The sequence below is a fragment of the Vicugna pacos genome, unplaced genomic scaffold (assembly GCF_048564905.1).
Source record: "Vicugna pacos unplaced genomic scaffold, VicPac4 scaffold_19, whole genome shotgun sequence".
NCBI classification, from domain to species: domain Eukaryota; kingdom Metazoa; phylum Chordata; class Mammalia; order Artiodactyla; family Camelidae; genus Vicugna; species Vicugna pacos.
This window is the reverse complement of record NW_027328740.1, coordinates 30,721,520-30,738,682: the sequence shown is the minus strand read 5'-3', so window position 1 is coordinate 30,738,682 and position 17,163 is coordinate 30,721,520. Positions and strand designations below refer to the sequence as shown.

The window sequence follows — 17,163 nt, the reverse complement described above, 5'->3', positions numbered from 1 at the left end:
TGTCAGTCTCTTTTGCTCTTAGTACACTTTGGCAGAGCTACTTGCCTTTGTTATAGGCTTCTTACAATTCTTCTCTACGTAGCCTAGAATATGGCATTCCTTCATCCTGTTGGAAGACATACAAGTCTACATCACGGACTAGGAATCCATTTGATTCCAAATCGGCATTAGGGTTAGGTCACGATATGTTCTTATGAATCAAAATTTACGAATATGAATGCACGCCTCCGAATACAAGTGTGCTGAGTACATGCAAGCCGCGATAATGGGTCGATGCATGCTGAATGATCCTTGACATCACCTTAAGTATTTTCTTTTGAATAATCATGGTTCCCTTGGTAAATATCAGCCAACCGTACCATTTTGGTGTTTGTTTGTTGGTTTGATTCTTTGTTGGTCTGCTTCTCGCTTGTATTGCAAACACGACAGGCCATGCATCTCTCCTTAAGCTTGAAACAGAGAGTCAAATAAGCTGATTCACTTAAGAGAGTGCTTCCAATCACCTATGATTTCCTGCTTCCCTCTCCCATCTTTAGGGTTTTGATGTCCTCCTTGCCTTCTTCTTGTTTCTTCTTTGCCACTCATGCTCTTCTTGCATTTCCAATAATGGTTTCTTCTTTCCATTTCATCTTGCTGCTTTTCTATTCAGGGTAGATTTCTCAACCATTCTTGTAGGATAAGTTTTGAACTGCTGAATTCTTTTAAGATTTGCCGGTTTGTGGAATTTTCTAGCTCTGCCGTTATTAGGACTGGCGGTCATGTGGCATAGGCTCCCCTAGGTGGCAGCATTTGGCCATTCAGGATATGGTCTGTGTCCTGGCACTCCTCCCTCTCCTGCAATATTGCTGCCGAGATATCAGCTGAATCCCCTCTTGAGGTTCCCTTGTGACTATGTTGTTTCCTCCAGGTGCATTGTAAATCACTGTGATATTCGTGAGCTTTGTTGATTTGAATCATACAGCTGCTGGTAGGTCTATTGGGATTCCACCTCCTTTGGATGCTGTGTAATTCCTGAATTCGCATACATGATTCTTTCTTGGCTTTCAGGAAGTTTCAGTCTGATTTTTCTACAGATAAATTTTCAGACATTTTTTGTTTCCTTATCTCTTGCTTTTCCATCTGGGACCCTTATGAATTCTAGTCTTTCATGCCCTGTCTTAACCCAGGGTTCAACAGCAATGTTTACATTGCTTTGCACTTGCTTTCCTATGTCTGCTTCTGACCGAGGTTTTTCTGATCCCATGTCTTCACAGTCATTCACGCGTCCCTCTGCATTATCTAGTCTGCTTACGACTAAATTTTAGCCCTGATATTATCACATCCATTGAGTTTCCTGATATTTTTTGGCTCGTCTTTAGACTTTCTCTTCCCCTTTTCCGGTATTCTGCCTTATGTGATTCTGAGACACTGTTGTTTTTCAGTGATTTCCTGACCTCCATTTTCAACACATGGTCTGGATAGCGTTTTGCAGTCTAGTTGTTTGAAAGCTTATCTTTTGGGCCTTCAATATCTTTGGAACTGAAAATGGTACTTCCTGTTTCTTTTACTGTACTTCTTCACCTCTACTGCTCAGGTAATATCAGGTATGTAATGTGGACTTCTAGGGCTTTGTTAAGTGAAAATTTTAGACTTTTGGCTCTACGCAATTCCATGGGATTTCTGTGCGGACAATTTCTCCTAGACATTGATGCCATATCGTGTTCCTGTGTGTGTTGTCTGGTATATCTCCAATTGCTGTTGTTGCATTAGTTTTGATGAAAAACCAATACTATTTCGATTTGCATAACTTCATTTTGATAATGCTTATCTCACAATTCTGAAAGTGCGCAGGACACTTCCTCTTGTGGAAATGAAGCTTTTAAAGGTTCTCAGCTCTGCATTCTGCTCTATGTCATTTTGGAGTGTTTCCAAAACAGCAAACTGAGAGTGCGCTTGTGCTTTGTAGTTCCACGGGAATGTGCCAATGAAAGCAGTTCTTCTCAGAGCTTCTCTGTCTACAGAAACACCAGTGGAAGCATATCTATGGATGTCACATATCAGGGCCTGCTGGAATGATCCCGCAGACCTACCTTGGTGTCCTCGGTGCCGTACCGTGCTGGTGCCATCCAAAATGTAGCATCCGCTTTAGGGAGATAATGCTGTAGGTAATGCTTCCTCTTCTAACGCTGTGGACTTGGACCACTCTTCCTTGTCCTCTCATCCTTGTGGCACGGGTGCACGAAGGCAACCACACAGCTGTTGCGCATCCTGTGCCTCAAACCAAACCATAATCCCAGCCCAGGTTATGAATGTAGCAGATCCTAAGGCTTTTCATTCTGATTTCAAAACCAAGGCCCCCTGGATCCCTCAGACCAGATGAACGATATCTCTGATTCAGCCCCACACGTGCTCTATTGGCAAAATGCCCAATTGGTCCCTGGTCCTGCAGATGCACTGGGTGTGGCCATGGGACATATTGGTAATCTCAACCACGTGACCAGTTTTGATGCTTTATCATTGGTACACATTTTGGTTTGCTCTCTTGATTCGACCCACCACATCCCACAATGCACTCCAGATCCCTGAGACTCAGCGTGTGCCATCATTCGTAGCCCTATCCCTCACAGAACGTTGCCTCTGCTACCTCAAATGTGGCAGCTGGGATCTTGGACTCCGAATCAACTGTGGGGATATTTTGCGCTGGTTTCTTTGAGTTCTGTCAGCCAAGCATCTGCTGTGCACTCTTGTAAATCTCAGCACATCACCTTCTATCCCATGTCTCCTGTCCGCTTGAGAGTGTGCGTCCAAGTTAAACAGAGTTTCACCCTTGTTGCTCCATCACCAGGGGTCAGACCCTCACTGGATTCCATTTCCTGCTTTGCCTTCTCCTGCTTCCAGGTGTCCTGAGGCCTCATCCTGTCTTTGGAAGTAACAGACCTCTCTTTGGCAAGTGTCCTGTGCCAAGGGCTGGGTGAGTGGATGTTTCCATTGCTCTGTTCATGGGAGCGAGTGAGTGCAGGTTGCACTTCTTCTCTGCCAACTGGGCATCGATGAATCAACACTATCCAGATACATTTCACAGAAATGTGATATTTGCTTAGCTCTTTGTTTCTATACAGCCGTGGTGGGAGGGATGGTCCGAATACACCTGTTTTGACATTGTGTTGATATCTCATTTGCAGTCTTTAAGAAGTTTAAAAGAATTCATTTACATGTTTTGGGAGTTATACGAAAATGAAGTTATTTTTTGAAACACACTCAATCGACCTAGAAGCCAGACTTGTCAATTTTGGTAACATTTTGTCAGCTCGACGGAAAACCTAGACAGATAGAATGCAAATTGGCAGTCCAAACTGTTAAAGGGTTCATGTCGGCTCTTTACGGTTGAAGCCTCCGAAACCAACAGGAACCATGAAATAACTATTGGAAACTTGAAATAACCCCCAAACTTGGATACACTTGTGCATTGGTGCCCTTTACTCCCAATGACACCTACTGGCCAATATTGGCATTTCAAGGGGTAACATCCCTCTCTAGGAAAATACAAGAGGAAAGAAACCAAATATATACATTTAGGTTTGAATCCAAAAGCACCTAGAGGCATTCTAGCTAGGAGAACCCTGCTGCAATTATGCTAGTCTATGGAGAACCAGGTGTTCTTCTATCAGTGATGAGAACGCTTAATCATCCGATCATGTTGGGTAAAGCCATTTAACGCAACCAAGTCTGCACCCGCATGATATAGTGCCCACGGGGGCTTGACTCAAGTGAAAGACGATCCACATAAGCTGTGTCTTTTATATCATTGGCGACTTTTACTGTACTGTTCTGTTTCTGACTTGTACTATTTACCTATACTGTCTTGAAAAATTGAGGCCTAATACAGATTCAAGTTCAGTCAGATTCCCCTCTCTTACCACACTCCCTTCACCCCAGGGAAGACATAAGCACAACATTTGCTGAATCTAGCGGAAGGCCATCGTTTCTAGGTGTGAGCTAAGTATTCAATTCCTATCTATTTCAGCCAAGTTTATTGGACCTTTAAGGAGTTCACTGTTGTTCACAGAGTGTGAAGCTGGAGGAACTCTGATTCTAGGAGGGGCTTGTTTTACTCGTAATGGCTTCATTGCAGCTCAGCTACTGATCCTTCAAAATGGATGCCTGTGTGGAGGGGAGGGAAGGCAAGTGCTTGCTAGCTAGGCCCAAACCTGGGAAAAGGCTTACCTGGGCTTGGTGAATTCTGGTCTGAATGGCTTGGGAAGGCCCCTTGGGAAGTGTGGATTCCCATGACCTCTTCCAAGAACAGGAGCGTTTTGATCATCTCTGCCATCTCTTCTCTTGCAGACGTCAGGGACCTTGGACCCATTCTTGGAGAAGAGAATTGAGGAACTTCCTCAAGTCCACGTTGGCACTCCGTATGTTTCTGCCAGTATCAGCGAGGTTCCATATGTCTCATGAATGTCTTTGGAGCCTGGTATCCTCTACAGCTGTCTCCACGCCAGTATTCTCCATTGTAGCAGAACATCTCTCATCCATGTGTTCGCATCTCTCCTCAATCCGTTCAGCCAGCTTTTCGGCCAGCTTCTCTTCGTGTCTCCCCTAAAGTTGACTTCACCAGGACTGGGCAAGTCTGAAAGTACCTCGGAGCCTCACCAGTAAGCTGATGACAGGCAGATCTTCCACTGTCTGCCCTTTCAGGTTCTGGAAACTGACCTGTGACCTCAGGTCTTTGGGCAGCAGCAGTATCTCGAACTTACACAGCTTCCCGGACCAAACACCTAAGCCAAGCTCCACAGAGGGCGGCAGCCCCTCCATCACACTGATCCACCCACAGAACTCTGCCCGGTTACCTAGGATCCAACAGCCACAACAAGCCTCGCGGTACACACCAACATTCCACCTGGAATCCAACCGCTAACTGCCATCCCCAATGGCTGCTGCATCTTGTCAGTGTTGGGGGAGGGGCTGCATCCGACGAGAGGTTCCTAAGGTAAATGTGATTCTACCCACTAGCGTCCCATGGGCCTTTCTTCTTCCCTCTTTCCTTTTGTTCAGATCTCTATGCACAGTACCAATGGAGGGAAGTGTGTCCCTTTTCAGTTGATGGTTTCACACGTCTTTAAACTTTCTAACAGTTCACAGTACACAGAGACCCACTAAAGGAGACTTATGTTCCTATAATATCCGTACACCCGGAATACATATGCGTCGCCTGATTTCTGCTGAAACACCCGCACTCTCAGGACATGGATCCATTGGTTTCATGGGGGCTGAAATTCCAAGAAATGAAACCAACCCCAATGTGCACTTTGCTGTCAGTCTCTTTTGCTCTTAGTACACTTTGGCAGAGCTACTTGCCTTTGTTATAGGCTTCTTACAATTCTTCTCTACGTAGCCTAGAATATGGCATTCCTTCATCCTGTTGGAAGACATACAAGTCTACATCACGGACTAGGAATCCATTTGATTCCAAATCGGCATTAGGGTTAGGTCACGATATGTTCTTATGAATCAAAATTTACGAATATGAATGCACGCCTCCGAATACAAGTGTGCTGAGTACATGCAAGCCGCGATAATGGGTCGATGCATGCTGAATGATCCTTGACATCACCTTAAGTATTTTCTTTTGAATAATCATGGTTCCCTTGGTAAATATCAGCCAACCGTACCATTTTGGTGTTTGTTTGTTGGTTTGATTCTTTGTTGGTCTGCTTCTCGCTTGTATTGCAAACACGACAGGCCATGCATCTCTCCTTAAGCTTGAAACAGAGAGTCAAATAAGCTGATTCACTTAAGAGAGTGCTTCCAATCACCTATGATTTCCTGCTTCCCTCTCCCATCTTTAGGGTTTTGATGTCCTCCTTGCCTTCTTCTTGTTTCTTCTTTGCCACTCATGCTCTTCTTGCATTTCCAATAATGGTTTCTTCTTTCCATTTCATCTTGCTGCTTTTCTATTCAGGGTAGATTTCTCAACCATTCTTGTAGGATAAGTTTTGAACTGCTGAATTCTTTTAAGATTTGCCGGTTTGTGGAATTTTCTAGCTCTGCCGTTATTAGGACTGGCGGTCATGTGGCATAGGCTCCCCTAGGTGGCAGCATTTGGCCATTCAGGATATGGTCTGTGTCCTGGCACTCCTCCCTCTCCTGCAATATTGCTGCCGAGATATCAGCTGAATCCCCTCTTGAGGTTCCCTTGTGACTATGTTGTTTCCTCCAGGTGCATTTTAAATCACTGTGATATTCGTGAGCTTTGTTGATTTGAATCATACAGCTGCTGGTAGGTCTATTGGGATTCCACCTCCTTTGGATGCTGTGTAATTCCTGAATTCGCATACATGATTCTTTCTTGGCTTTCAGGAAGTTTCAGTCTGATTTTTCTACAGATAAATTTTCAGACATTTTTTGTTTCCTTATCTCTTGCTTTTCCATCTGGGACCCTTATGAATTCTAGTCTTTCATGCCCTGTCTTAACCCAGGGTTCAACAGCAATGTTTACATTGCTTTGCACTTGCTTTCCTATGTCTGCTTCTGACCGAGGTTTTTCTGATCCCATGTCTTCACAGTCATTCACGCGTCCCTCTGCATTATCTAGTCTGCTTACGACTAAATTTTAGCCCTGATATTATCACATCCATTGAGTTTCCTGATATTTTTTGGCTCGTCTTTAGACTTTCTCTTCCCCTTTTCCGGTATTCTGCCTTATGTGATTCTGAGACACTGTTGTTTTTCAGTGATTTCCTGACCTCCATTTTCAACACATGGTCTGGATAGCGTTTTGCAGTCTAGTTGTTTGAAAGCATATCTTTTGGGCCTTCAATATCTTTGGAACTGAAAATGGTACTTCCTGTTTCTTTTACTGTACTTCTTCACCTCTACTGCTCAGGTAATATCAGGTATGTAATGTGGACTTCTAGGGCTTTGTTAAGTGAAAATTTTAGACTTTTGGCTCTACGCAATTCCATGGGATTTCTGTGCGGACAATTTCTCCTAGACATTGATGCCATATCGTGTTCCTGTGTGTGTTGTCTGGTATATCTCCAATTGCTGTTGTTGCATTAGTTTTGATGAAAAACCAATACTATTTCGATTTGCATAACTTCATTTTGATAATGCTTATCTCACAATTCTGAAAGTGCGCAGGACACTTCCTCTTGTGGAAATGAAGCTTTTAAAGGTTCTCAGCTCTGCATTCTGCTCTATGTCATTTTGGAGTGTTTCCAAAACAGCAAACTGAGAGTGCGCTTGTGCTTTGTAGTTCCACGGGAATGTGCCAATGAAAGCAGTTCTTCTCAGAGCTTCTCTGTCTACAGAAACACCAGTGGAAGCATATCAATGGATGTCACATATCAGGGCCTGCTGGAATGATCCCGCAGACCTACCTTGGTGTCCTCGGTGCCGTACCGTGCTGGTGCCATCCAAAATGTAGCATCCGCTTTAGGGAGATAATGCTGTAGGTAATGCTTCCTCTTCTAACGCTGTGGACTTGGACCACTCTTCCTTGTCCTCTCATCCTTGTGGCACGGGTGCACGAAGGCAACCACACAGCTGTTGCGCATCCTGTGCCTCAAACCAAACCATAATCCCAGCCCAGGTTATGAATGTAGCAGATCCTAAGTCTTTTCATTCTGATTTCAAAACCAAGGCCCCCTGGATCCCTCAGACCAGATGAACGATATCTCTGAGTCAGCCCCACACGTGCTCTATTGGCAAAATGCCCAATTGGTCCCTGGTCCTGCAGATGCACTGGGTGTGGCCATGGGACATATTGGTAATCTCAACCACGTGACCAGTTTTGATGCTTTATCATTGGTACACATTTTGGTTTGCTCTCTTGATTCGACCCACCACATCCCACAATGCACTCCAGATCCCTGAGACTCAGCGTGTGCCATCATTCGTAGCCCTATCCCTCACAGAACGTTGCCTCTGCTACCTCAAATGTGGCAGCTGGGATCTTGGACTCCGAATCAACTGTGGGGATATTTTGCGCTGGTTTCTTTGAGTTCTGTCAGCCAAGCATCTGCTGTGCACTCTTGTAAATCTCAGCACATCACCTTCTATCCCATGTCTCCTGTCCGCTTGAGAGTGTGCGTCCAAGTTAAACAGAGGTTCACCCTTGTTGCTCCATCACCAGGGGTCAGACCCTCACTGGATTCCATTTCCTGCTTTGCCTTCTCCTGCTTCCAGGTGTCCTGAGGCCTCATCCTGTCTTTGGAAGTAACAGACCTCTCTTCGGCAAGTGTCCTGTGCCAAGGGCTGGGTGAGTGGATGTTTCCATTGCTCTGTTCATGGGAGCGAGTGAGTGCAGGTTGCACTTCTTCTCTGCCAACTGGGCATCGATGAATCAACACTATCCAGATACATTTCACAGAAATGTGATATTTGCTTAGCTCTTTGTTTCTATACAGCCGTGGTGGGAGGGATGGTCCGAATACACCTGTTTTGACATTGTGTTGATATCTCATTTGCAGTCTTTAAGAAGTTTAAAAGAATTCATTTACATGTTTTGGGAGTTATACGAAAATGAAGTTATTTTTTGAAACACACTCAATCGACCTAGAAGCCAGACTTGTCAATTTTGGTAACATTTTGTCAGCTCGACGGAAAACCTAGACAGATAGAATGCAAATTGGCAGTCCAAACTGTTAAAGGGTTCATGTCGGCTCTTTACAGTTGAAGCCTCCGAAACCAACAGGAACCATGAAATAACTATTGGAAACTTGAAATAACCCCCAAACTTGAATACACTTGTGCATTGGTGCCCTTTACTCCCAATGACACCTACTGGCCAATATTGGCATTTCAAGGGGTAACATCCCTCTCTAGGAAAATACAAGAGGAAAGAAACCAAATATATACATTTAGGTTTGAATCCAAAAGCACCTAGAGGCATTCTAGCTAGGAGAACCCTGCTGCAGTTATGCTAGTCTATGGAGAACCAGGTGTTCTTCTATCAGTGATGAGAACGCTTAATCATCCGATCATGTTGGGTAAAGCCATTTAACGCAACCAAGTCTGCACCCGCATGATATAGTGCCCACGGGGGCTTGACTCAAGTGAAAGACAATCCACATAAGCTGTGTCTTTTATATCATTGGCGACTTTTACAGTACAGTTCTCTTTCTGACTTGTAATATTTACCTATACTGTCTTGAAAAATTGAGGCCTAATACAGATTCAAGTTCAGTCAGATTCCCCTCTCTTACCACACTCCCTTCACCCCAGGGAAGACATAAGCACAACATTTGCTGAATCTAGCGGAAGGCCATCGTTTCTAGGTGTGAGCTAAGTATTCAATTCCTATCTATTTCAGCCAAGTTTATTGGACCTTTAAGGAGTTCACTGTTGTTCACAGAGTGTGAAGCTGGAGGAACTCTGATTCTAGGAGGGGCTTGTTTTACTCGTAATGGCTTCATTGCAGCTCAGCTACTGATCCTTCAAAATGGATGCCTGTGTGGAGGGGAGGGAAGGCAAGTGCTTGCTAGCTAGGCCCAAACCTGGGAAAAGGCTTACCTGGGCTTGGTGAATTCTGGTCTGAATGGCTTGGGAAGGCCCCTTGGGAAGTGTGGATTCCCATGACCTCTTCCAAGAACAGGAGCGTTTTGATCATCTCTGCCATCTCTTCTCTTGCAGACGTCAGGGACCTTGGACCCGTTCTTGGAGAAGAGAATTGAGGAACTTCCTCAAGTCCACGTTGGCACTCCGTATGTTTCTGCCAGTATCAGCGAGGTTCCATATGTCTCATGAATGTCTTTGGAGCCTGGTATCCTCTACAGCTGTCTCCACGCCAGTATTCTCCATTGTAGCAGAACATCTCTCATCCATGTGTTCGCATCTCTCCTCAATCCGTTCAGCCAGCTTTTCGGCCAGCTTCTCTTCGTGTCTCCCCTAAAGTTGACTTCACCAGGACTGGGCAAGTCTGAAAGTACCTCGGAGCCTCACCAGTAAGCTGATGACAGGCAGATCTTCCACTGTCTGCCCTTTCAGGTTCTGGAAACTGACCTGTGACCTCAGGTCTTTGGGCAGCAGCAGTATCTCGAACTTACACAGCTTCCCGGACCAAACACCTAAGCCAAGCTCCACAGAGGGCGGCAGCCCCTCCATCACACTGATCCACCCACAGAACTCTGCCCGGTTACCTAGGATCCAACAGCCACAACAAGCCTCGCGGTACACACCAACATTCCACCTGGAATCCAACCGCTAACTGCCATCCCCAATGGCTGCTGCATCTTGTCAGTGTTGGGGGAGGGGCTGCATCCGACGAGAAGTTCCTAAGGTAAATGTGATTCTACCCACTAGCGTCCCATGGGCCTTTCTTCTTCCCTCTTTCCTTTTGTTCAGATCTCTATGCACAGTACCAATGGAGGGAAGTGTGTCCCTTTTCAGTTGATGGTTTCACACGTCTTTAAACTTTCTAACAGTTCACAGTACACAGAGACCCACTAAAGGAGACTTATGTTCCTATAATATCCGTACACCCGGAATACATATGCGTCGCCTGATTTCTGCTGAAACACCCGCACTCTCAGGACATGGATCCATTGGTTTCATGGGGGCTGAAATTCCAAGAAATGAAACCAACCCCAATGTGCACTTTGCTGTCAGTCTCTTTTGCTCTTAGTACACTTTGGCAGAGCTACTTGCCTTTGTTATAGGCTTCTTACAATTCTTCTCTACGTAGCCTAGAATATGGCATTCCTTCATCCTGTTGGAAGACATACAAGTCTACATCACGGACTAGGAATCCATTTGATTCCAAATCGGCATTAGGGTTAGGTCACGATATGTTCTTATGAATCAAAATTTACGAATATGAATGCACGCCTCCGAATACAAGTGTGCTGAGTACATGCAAGCCGCGATAATGGGTCGATGCATGCTGAATGATCCTTGACATCACCTTAAGTATTTTCTTTTGAATAATCATGGTTCCCTTGGTAAATATCAGCCAACCGTACCATTTTGGTGTTTGTTTGTTGGTTTGATTCTTTGTTGGTCTGCTTCTCGCTTGTATTGCAAACACGACAGGCCATGCATCTCTCCTTAAGCTTGAAACAGAGAGTCAAATAAGCTGATTCACTTAAGAGAGTGCTTCCAATCACCTATGATTTCCTGCTTCCCTCTCCCATCTTTAGGGTTTTGATGTCCTCCTTGCCTTCTTCTTGTTTCTTCTTTGCCACTCATGCTCTTCTTGCATTTCCAATAATGGTTTCTTCTTTCCATTTCATCTTGCTGCTTTTCTATTCAGGGTAGATTTCTCAACCATTCTTGTAGGATAAGTTTTGAACTGCTGAATTCTTTTAAGATTTGCCGGTTTGTGGAATTTTCTAGCTCTGCCGTTATTAGGACTGGCGGTCATGTGGCATAGGCTCCCCTAGGTGGCAGCATTTGGCCATTCAGGATATGGTCTGTGTCCTGGCACTCCTCCCTCTCCTGCAATATTGCTGCCGAGATATCAGCTGAATCCCCTCTTGAGGTTCCCTTGTGACTATGTTGTTTCCTCCAGGTGCATTGTAAATCACTGTGATATTCGTGAGCTTTGTTGATTTGAATCATACAGCTGCTGGTAGGTCTATTGGGATTCCACCTCCTTTGGATGCTGTGTAATTCCTGAATTCGCATACATGATTCTTTCTTGGCTTTCAGGAAGTTTCAGTCTGATTTTCCTACAGATAAATTTTCAGACATTTTTTGTTTCCTTATCTCTTGCTTTTCCATCTGGGACCCTTATGAATTCTAGTCTTTCATGCCCTGTCTTAACCCAGGGTTCAACAGCAATGTTTACATTGCTTTGCACTTGCTTTCCTATGTCTGCTTCTGACCGAGGTTTTTCTGATCCCATGTCTTCACAGTCATTCACGCGTCCCTCTGCATTATCTAGTCTGCTTACGACTAAATTTTAGCCCTGATATTATCACATCCATTGAGTTTCCTGATATTTTTTGGCTCGTCTTTAGACTTTCTCTTCCCCTTTTCCGGTATTCTGCCTTATGTGATTCTGAGACACTGTTGTTTTTCAGTGATTTCCTGACCTCCATTTTCAACACATGGTCTGGATAGCGTTTTGCAGTCTAGTTGTTTGAAAGCTTATCTTTTGGGCCTTCAATATCTTTGGAACTGAAAATGGTACTTCCTGTTTCTTTTACTGTACTTCTTCACCTCTACTGCTCAGGTAATATCAGGTATGTAATGTGGACTTCTAGGGCTTTGTTAAGTGAAAATTTTAGACTTTTGGCTCTACGCAATTCCATGGGATTTCTGTGCGGACAATTTCTCCTAGACATTGATGCCATATCGTGTTCCTGTGTGTGTTGTCTGGTATATCTCCAATTGCTGTTGTTGCATTAGTTTTGATGAAAAACCAATACTATTTCGATTTGCATAACTTCATTTTGATAATGCTTATCTCACAATTCTGAAAGTGCGCAGGACACTTCCTCTTGTGGAAATGAAGCTTTTAAAGGTTCTCAGCTCTGCATTCTGCTCTATGTCATTTTGGAGTGTTTCCAAAACAGCAAACTGAGAGTGCGCTTGTGCTTTGTAGTTCCACGGGAATGTCCCAATGAAAGCAGTTCTTCTCAGAGCTTCTCTGTCTACAGAAACACCAGTGGAAGCATATCTATGGATGTCACATATCAGGGCCTGCTGGAATGATCCCGCAGACCTACCTTGGTGTCCTCGGTGCCGTACCGTGCTGGTGCCATCCAAAATGTAGCATCAGCTTTAGGGAGATAATGCTGTAGGTAATGCTTCCTCTTCTAACGCTGTGGACTTGGACCACTCTTCCTTGTCCTCTCATCCTTGTGGCACGGGTGCACGAAGGCAACCACACAGCTGTTGCGCATCCTGTGCCTCAAACCAAACCATAATCCCAGCCCAGGTTATGAATGTAGCAGATCCTAAGTCTTTTCATTCTGATTTCAAAACCAAGGCCCCCTGGATCCCTCAGACCAGATGAACGATATCTCTGAGTCAGCCCCACACGTGCTCTATTGGCAAAATGCCCAATTGGTCCCTGGTCCTGCAGATGCACTGGCTGTGGCCATGGGACATATTGGTAATCTCAACCACGTGACCAGTTTTGATGCTTTATCATTGGTACACATTTTGGTTTGCTCTCTTGATTCGACCCACCACATCCCACAATGCACTCCAGATCCCTGAGACTCAGCGTGTGCCATCATTCGTAGCCCTATCCCTCACAGAACGTTGCCTCTGCTACCTCAAATGTGGCAGCTGGGATCTTGGACTCCGAATCAACTGTGGGGATATTTTGCGCTGGTTTCTTTGAGTTCTGTCAGCCAAGCATCTGCTGTGCACTCTTGTAAATCTCAGCACATCACCTTCTATCCCATGTCTCCTGTCCGCTTGAGAGTGTGCGTCCAAGTTAAACAGAGTTTCACCCTTGTTGCTCCATCACCAGGGGTCAGACCCTCACTGGATTCCATTTCCTGCTTTGCCTTCTCCTGCTTCCAGGTGTCCTGAGGCCTCATCCTGTCTTTGGAAGTAACAGACCTCTCTTCGGCAAGTGTCCTGTGCCAAGGGCTGGGTGAGTGGATGTTTCCATTGCTCTGTTCATGGGAGCGAGTGAGTGCAGGTTGCACTTCTTCTCTGCCAACTGGGCATCGATGAATCAACACTATCCAGATACATTTCACAGAAATGTGATATTTGCTTAGCTCTTTGTTTCTATACAGCCGTGGTGGGAGGGATGGTCCGAATACACCTGTTTTGACATTGTGTTGATATCTCATTTGCAGTCTTTAAGAAGTTTAAAAGAATTCATTTACATGTTTTGGGAGTTATACGAAAATGAAGTTATTTTTTGAAACACACTCAATCGACCTAGAAGCCAGACTTGTCAATTTTGGTAACATTTTGTCAGCTCGACGGAAAACCTAGACAGATAGAATGCAAATTGGCAGTCCAAACTGTTAAAGGGTTCATGTCGGCTCTTTACGGTTGAAGCCTCCGAAACCAACAGGAACCATGAAATAACTATTGGAAACTTGAAATAACCCCCAAACTTGGATACACTTGTGCATTGGTGCCCTTTACTCCCAATGACACCTACTGGCCAATATTGGCATTTCAAGGGGTAACATCCCTCTCTAGGAAAATACAAGAGGAAAGAAACCAAATATATACATTTAGGTTTGAATCCAAAAGCACCTAGAGGCATTCTAGCTAGGAGAACCCTGCTGCAATTATGCTAGTCTATGGAGAACCAGGTGTTCTTCTATCAGTGATGAGAACGCTTAATCATCCGATCATGTTGGGTAAAGCCATTTAACGCAACCAAGTCTGCACCCGCATGATATAGTGCCCACGGGGGCTTGACTCAAGTGAAAGACGATCCACATAAGCTGTGTCTTTTATATCATTGGCGACTTTTACTGTACTGTTCTGTTTCTGACTTGTACTATTTACCTATACTGTCTTGAAAAATTGAGGCCTAATACAGATTCAAGTTCAGTCAGATTCCCCTCTCTTACCACACTCCCTTCACCCCAGGGAAGACATAAGCACAACATTTGCTGAATCTAGCGGAAGGCCATCGTTTCTAGGTGTGAGCTAAGTATTCAATTCCTATCTATTTCAGCCAAGTTTATTGGACCTTTAAGGAGTTCACTGTTGTTCACAGAGTGTGAAGCTGGAGGAACTCTGATTCTAGGAGGGGCTTGTTTTACTCGTAATGGCTTCATTGCAGCTCAGCTACTGATCCTTCAAAATGGATGCCTGTGTGGAGGGGAGGGAAGGCAAGTGCTTGCTAGCTAGGCCCAAACCTGGGAAAAGGCTTACCTGGGCTTGGTGAATTCTGGTCTGAATGGCTTGGGAAGGCCCCTTGGGAAGTGTGGATTCCCATGACCTCTTCCAAGAACAGGAGCGTTTTGATCATCTCTGCCATCTCTTCTCTTGCAGACGTCAGGGACCTTGGACCCGTTCTTGGAGAAGAGAATTGAGGAACTTCCTCAAGTCCACGTTGGCACTCCGTATGTTTCTGCCAGTATCAGCGAGGTTCCATATGTCTCATGAATGTCTTTGGAGCCTGGTATCCTCTACAGCTGTCTCCACGCCAGTATTCTCCATTGTAGCAGAACATCTCTCATCCATGTGTTCGCATCTCTCCTCAATCCGTTCAGCCAGCTTTTCGGCCAGCTTCTCTTCGTGTCTCCCCTAAAGTTGACTTCACCAGGACTGGGCAAGTCTGAAAGTACCTCGGAGCCTCACCAGTAAGCTGATGACAGGCAGATCTTCCACTGTCTGCCCTTTCAGGTTCTGGAAACTGACCTGTGACCTCAGGTCTTTGGGCAGCAGCAGTATCTCGAACTTACACAGCTTCCCGGACCAAACACCTAAGCCAAGCTCCACAGAGGGCGGCAGCCCCTCCATCACACTGATCCACCCACAGAACTCTGCCCGGTTACCTAGGATCCAACAGCCACAACAAGCCTCGCGGTACACACCAACATTCCACCTGGAATCCAACCGCTAACTGCCATCCCCAATGGCTGCTGCATCTTGTCAGTGTTGGGGGAGGGGCTGCATCCGACGAGAGGTTCCTAAGGTAAATGTGATTCTACCCACTAGCGTCCCATGGGCCTTTCTTCTTCCCTCTTTCCTTTTGTTCAGATCTCTATGCACAGTACCAATGGAGGGAAGTGTGCCCCTTTTCAGTTGATGGTTTCACACGTCTTTAAACTTTCTAACAGTTCACAGTACACAGAGACCCACTAAAGGAGACTTATGTTCCTATAATATCCGTACACCCGGAATACATATGCGTCGCCTGATTTCTGCTGAAACACCCGCACTCTCAGGACATGGATCCATTGGTTTCATGGGGGCTGAAATTCCAAGAAATGAAACCAACCCCAATGTGCACTTTGCTGTCAGTCTCTTTTGCTCTTAGTACACTTTGGCAGAGCTACTTGCCTTTGTTATAGGCTTCTTACAATTCTTCTCTACGTAGCCTAGAATATGGCATTCCTTCATCCTGTTGGAAGACATACAAGTCTACATCACGGACTAGGAATCCATTTGATTCCAAATCGGCATTAGGGTTAGGTCACGATATGTTCTTATGAATCAAAATTTACGAATATGAATGCACGCCTCCGAATACAAGTGTGCTGAGTACATGCAAGCCGCGATAATGGGTCGATGCATGCTGAATGATCCTTGACATCACCTTAAGTATTTTCTTTTGAATAATCATGGTTCCCTTGGTAAATATCAGCCAACCGTACCATTTTGGTGTTTGTTTGTTGGTTTGATTCTTTGTTGGTCTGCTTCTCGCTTGTATTGCAAACACGACAGGCCATGCATCTCTCCTTAAGCTTGAAACAGAGAGTCAAATAAGCTGATTCACTTAAGAGAGTGCTTCCAATCACCTATGATTTCCTGCTTCCCTCTCCCATCTTTAGGGTTTTGATGTCCTCCTTGCCTTCTTCTTGTTTCTTCTTTGCCACTCATGCTCTTCTTGCATTTCCAATAATGGTTTCTTCTTTCCATTTCATCTTGCTGCTTTTCTATTCAGGGTAGATTTCTCAACCATTCTTGTAGGATAAGTTTTGAACTGCTGAATTCTTTTAAGATTTGCCGGTTTGTGGAATTTTCTAGCTCTGCCGTTATTAGGACTGGCGGTCATGTGGCATAGGCTCCCCTAGGTGGCAGCATTTGGCCATTCAGGATATGGTCTGTGTCCTGGCACTCCTCCCTCTCCTGCAATATTGCTGCCGAGATATCAGCTGAATCCCCTCTTGAGGTTCCCTTGTGACTATGTTGTTTCCTCCAGGTGCATTGTAAATCACTGTGATATTCGTGAGCTTTGTTGATTTGAATCATACAGCTGCTGGTAGGTCTATTGGGATTCCACCTCCTTTGGATGCTGTGTAATTCCTGAATTCGCATACATGATTCTTTCTTGGCTTTCAGGAAGTTTCAGTCTGATTTTCCTACAGATAAATTTTCAGACATTTTTTGTTTCCTTATCTCTTGCTTTTCCATCTGGGACCCTTATGAATTCTAGTCTTTCATGCCCTGTCTTAACCCAGGGTTCAACAGCAATGTTTACATTGCTTTGCACTTGCTTTCCTATGTCTGCTTCTGACCGAGGTTTTTCTGATCCCATGTCTTCACAGTCATTCACGCGTCCCTCTGCATTATCTAGTCTGC

The 17,163-nt window shown here is 44.9% G+C and overlaps 1 long non-coding RNA gene across 1 annotated transcript; it reads left to right on the top strand.

Annotated features, from left to right (window-relative positions):
- The first annotated feature begins 10,155 nt into the window (after positions 1 to 10,155).
- On the top strand, positions 10,156 to 15,113 carry LOC140693067 (uncharacterized). The gene is made up of 3 exons (XR_012068722.1): positions 10,156 to 10,261; positions 13,462 to 13,534; positions 14,908 to 15,113. It is a non-coding gene; the product is annotated as an uncharacterized lncRNA (long non-coding RNA).
- Positions 15,114 to 17,163: the final 2,050 nt, after the last annotated feature.